The 4,666-nt window shown below is 46.1% G+C and overlaps 1 protein-coding gene across 15 annotated transcripts in view; it reads left to right on the top strand.

Moving 5' to 3' along the window:
• CACNA1C (calcium voltage-gated channel subunit alpha1 C) overlaps positions 1-4,666 on the top strand; it is a 606,859-nt gene that overhangs the window by 1,075 nt on the left and 601,118 nt on the right. The window lies entirely within an intron of this gene.

The following is a 4,666-nucleotide window of genomic DNA, read 5'->3' on the forward strand; positions in this document are numbered from 1 at the left end:
TGCGTGTGGCGGGGGGGGGCCAGGGGGTCAGATGCAAGTCTCGGTGCCTCTCTCCTTTTCTCCAGTTTCTTTCCCTCTCCATCTCCTCTCTCCCCGGCCCACCTACACCCACCCACCTCTCCACTGCCATTGACCCCGAGGGTGCCCACGCCCGGTGTGTTCTTATTCGCACCCGCATGTGAGCTAGCACCTGAGGATGTAAGCGGTTAGAATTCGGGCGGTGTGTGGGCTTTGCTTTTTCATGTGTTAAGGAAATAAAAGGGTGTGCCGAGCTCACGCGGCTGCACACTATTGCCCAGTGTTTTCCAAGCATCTCCATCCTTCGCATCAAGTGTCACCAGCTCCCCCTGTGAGGGGGATGGGCTTTCAGGTAACTCTCCACTTCTTGGAAACTTTCTCCTTCCGCACCTCCCCCCCTCCGCCCTTATTAACAAGCGATTGCTTTTTGGCATTGCTCAGCAATTAAGGTCAAGATGGAGTGTAGAGGGGTGGTCTTGCTGGAGTGTGGCAGCCTCCTGTCTGTTCTCCATGCTTTCTCTGTCTCTTTGGGTGTAGTCGCTCCCTTTTCTTTCCTAGTTTCCCAAGCCTCCCGTATTTACACTCTTCAGTCTCTTCCTCCTGAATACCTGTCGCAGTTGGTCCTGTTACTTCCTGGGATACTTTAAGTGATCCTCCGAGGACCAGCCTAGCGGAGGGGTTGTCTCCATGTTTCTTTTTTCCCCAGCCTCCTCCCTTTTGCCCCATCTCTACAATTTGGGGACAGTGCCCCTACCCTTTAGAGCCAGAGGCACCCTACCTGCCTGGTCTCCGTCCATCCTAGTGGCCAGTTGTTGCTCTGCTTTGGATGGCAATGTGGGGATTTGGGCCTCTTTTGGTAGAAAGAATTTTGTCAAGGGTCACGGATTCTAGGGTGAGCCAGGGCTTTGGGGGTCACAAGGGCAGCTTCTGTCCCTGGATTTCTCTACCCCATGCCCGGTCCCTCACCTGTTCCCCTGTCCCCTTCCTAGCTGATGAGTAGTGAATGGATTAGGAGGTAGGGAATGAGAGACACAAAGGAAAAGGTGATATTTGTGAAGATTTCTCCCCTCCAGGGTCTCACCTCAGTGTAAGCAGCCTCGAAGAGGAGCACTCAGTAGTATTGACCTTTACTATACTAACAATGGTAGGATACTGTGGTAATAATTATTATTAACTTAATAATTTTAATTTTAATAATTATTCACAATAATCTTAAATAGTTTACAAGGTCTCCTTTTAGTATGAGATAAACCCCTTCTTAGCCCTTTTTCTTCCTTCTTTTTGCCTCTTTGTCCCCCAGCTGCCCCCTCCCCACACACAAATGCAGGGAGCAGACATTAAAAGTAGGAGGCGACCCTGGAGAGGTTTGTGAGGAAGATGGAGGGAAAGGGAGCAAGGGAGCAGGGCCGGGAGCTCTGCCTTTCCAGCAACATGCTAACAAACACTATGGCAACCTGAATTCCAGTTCTCTTGGTTGAAGCTGCAGTGATTATATAATTCACAGGAGCAGTTTTGCCTCCATTCCTGGATGCAGTTCTCAGGTGAAAGAGCACCAGGATCCCTGTCTCCTTTCCATTTCCCATCCTTGGTCTTTGTCATTGTCCAGGTTTTTGGTGGGAGAAGAGGAGGGTGACGAAGGTGGGGAGAGACAGACCTGGAAGAGCATGAATATTTACAAGGAAAGGGTTGCTCTGACTTAATAACCAAAGGGGCAATGAAACATAATTGAGGGTTAGAGTTTCAGGAGAGAGAAGAGAAGCCAAATGATTACCTCAGATCAGTGATGGTGACAAACCAGAGTCGAGAACCAGCAAAGTTGCCAGTGGTGGGGCTTTACATTCTTCTCTTCCTGACAGGCTCAAAGGCACTGAATGCATCAGCCCTTTCTCCTCCAGTTTTTCAGGGGTGTGTATGTGTGTATGTGTTGAGGGTTGGGGTATGGAGGCTGGTGGTCAGCGCATCAGAACAGCCTAGAGGACCCCTGAAGGGCTTTTGACCCTGGGTTTCAAGCCGGGAGTGGCTCATGTGGGCCTTGCCTCACCTTTCGTACCCTATCTGCTCTGGTCCCATGCCAGCCTCCCACTTTTCTGGGATGATTTTCCATTGCAGACGCCAGCTAGCAAATGAGTTTCTTAATAGTAAACCATTTAACAAATAAAACATCAGTATGTCCCTAATCTGCTGGAGACAAGGCAGAGGGCAGAAACATGTGTTCTGGGAGTGGAAGACACACCATGCTTTCCTTTTAACTACTTAGCAATACAACAGAATAGTAATCATCATAATAAAGTAATAATAATAATGATCACAGTTAACTCTCTTTACAAACAGTCAAAGGACAATGTTGCTTCCACCTCAGCTTGTGCAGGTTAAAGAAAGTGTGATATTAGCTTCTCTTTCTCTGGATACTGCATAGAGGAAACTGGAGAAAAAGGGCTATTAAGGTTCAAAATATCGTTCCTGGTGTTGCTCAGATACTTACTAGCATATCAGAATACTATATAATAGACTATATTACAAGAATCAATTATTCATTATTTCCATAGATCACATGCTAACATTGTTTAAGTGTGTGCCCACACACACACACACACACACACACACTAAGGAAAAGCTTTTTAAAATAGATTACACAAGAACCTAATGCACTTTGGGGACCCAGTGTGTTGCAGAGAGGAATATTGGTAATGCAGTCCCCTAAGACTGGACATTTCTACCTCCTATTCGGTGGAGAATTGTTTTCTGCAGGTAGATGCTATAGGGATAGTACTCTGCGAACAAAATGGTGACCCAGTAGCCCCTGGGGCTCTCTCCAGACTCTTGATGATGACTTGGGACTCTTCATTTAATTTTCTCTTTGACTTAAAACTGCCTAAGGTGGATTCTTCTGTGCATAAGACCCAGACTCAAGGAGTCCGAGGAGCTTACTGAATGGGAGTTTTGAGGCCCTGCTGACCTTTTTATCCCCACTTCTTACACAGGCCCTGGCTCATTCTAGGCACTTAGTACATGACTGACTGAATGCATTGCCTGCGTGAAGCAATGAATGCAGACCCAGCAAGACCTAAAGTGGCTGTGGTTTCTGCCTCTCCCAGTAGGTGGTGCTCCAGGGCTTAGGAGTCAGGAAAGGGGCAGTCATGTCTGGTTTGGTGAGGAGAGATGTCCGGAGGGTTTGGAGAGAATTTCCTGTCTGCTGTGCCTCTTTCATCATGTCCACACCTGACCCTGTGCAGAGAACCCCAAAGACCAGTGTGTGTCCCCATGCCACCACACATACTGGAGGGCCCTCTAGTATGACTGAGTTCCTCAGTGACCTTGCCGCCCTGTGGTAATGAAAACCCACCTTGAATTTCTCCCACTCTATTGCACACTCTTCCCTCAGACTTCTGTTGACCTCTAGCATAGACAGTATCCTGCAGAGCCTTGAGGGAGCCTTTTGGGTGATTAGCTGAACTCGTTATGGCTGTGTATTAATTTTCTCCTTGATTTACTATGGTTTAGTAACCAGAGGGGCCAGTGGTTCCCAAGCCCAGTGGAGCATGAGGCGACCCGAAATTTGGGATCTGGAAACCCTAACCTATAGGGTTACAAAGCTTGTTGGCTCAAAGGCAGGAAGATATTTTCCTTACTTTATTAGGGAAAAAGACAAAAACAACTGGGTACACTTCACAGCTGATTTCTGTTTATGACTCTGGCTGGTCTCCTGCTGGGTAATGGCAGAACAGCTCCCAAGACCTGGGTTAGGAAGTAACTGAGATTTGTTCTAATTTTCAGTGATGTTTTCCAACTCCTGGTGTTTTCTTTTCTATTCCTTTCTTCACTTGGCTTTCTTACTTGTTGTGGTAAGTTCTATGAGGTCTGAGAAACCCTTACCACTGTATTAAGGGGTGAGGGAGTGGCTGACAGCACTTTCTTCCTTTTACAGTAATTCTTCTTGCTCGGTGTTGCAGCTATTTGTTATACAGTAGTTACAGGTCAGCCAGTGTCCTCCCAACTGTTCCTTCAGGGACTCTGAAATCAGTGCTCAGCATTCAAAATCGGGGGACGATTTTTATTTTCTAATGTGGACTAAGGAAAACAGATAGATTGTTTGGGAAACACCTGGAGACTTAACAACAAGAATAATTAGCAAAATAATCACACTGATTTCGTCTGTTTCTCGAGTCTGTCCTCGCTGTTGCCTAAGTTAATGACGGGCACTGTGGAGAAGAGCAGAAGACTGATAAAAAAGGCATGGGGAATTGTTTTGCAAAATATCAGGTGCTAAATATTTAGCAACATGAGTGCTAAACATTCTGGTAATGAAACAACACTCCAAGCCATGACTGTCATTATTAAAATAATTTAGTAAACACCTGTTTACATGTATCTCAAGGTTAGGTACTATATTAAGAAAAAGTGACAGGATCCCTCTGGGAAAATGCAACATCTTTCATTGCTGTGTGAAAGCCAGGCATGTATACTTTAATGGGACCCAACACAGAAAGAGCAAAATGGAGGGCTAAAGTAATTAATGTGATTGTTCGAACCTAAAACCAATGTGCTATCAAGAGATCTTCTTTGTGTCTTAATTCCAAGATGTGGTGCTTTTTGTTCAAGATCAGGGTTCATTGACCCAATGTCACATTTCAGCAGACCTTACTCTTTC

The sequence above is a fragment of the Pteropus alecto genome, unplaced genomic scaffold (genome assembly GCF_000325575.1).
Source record: "Pteropus alecto unplaced genomic scaffold, ASM32557v1 scaffold76, whole genome shotgun sequence".
Lineage (NCBI taxonomy): Eukaryota > Metazoa > Chordata > Mammalia > Chiroptera > Pteropodidae > Pteropus > Pteropus alecto.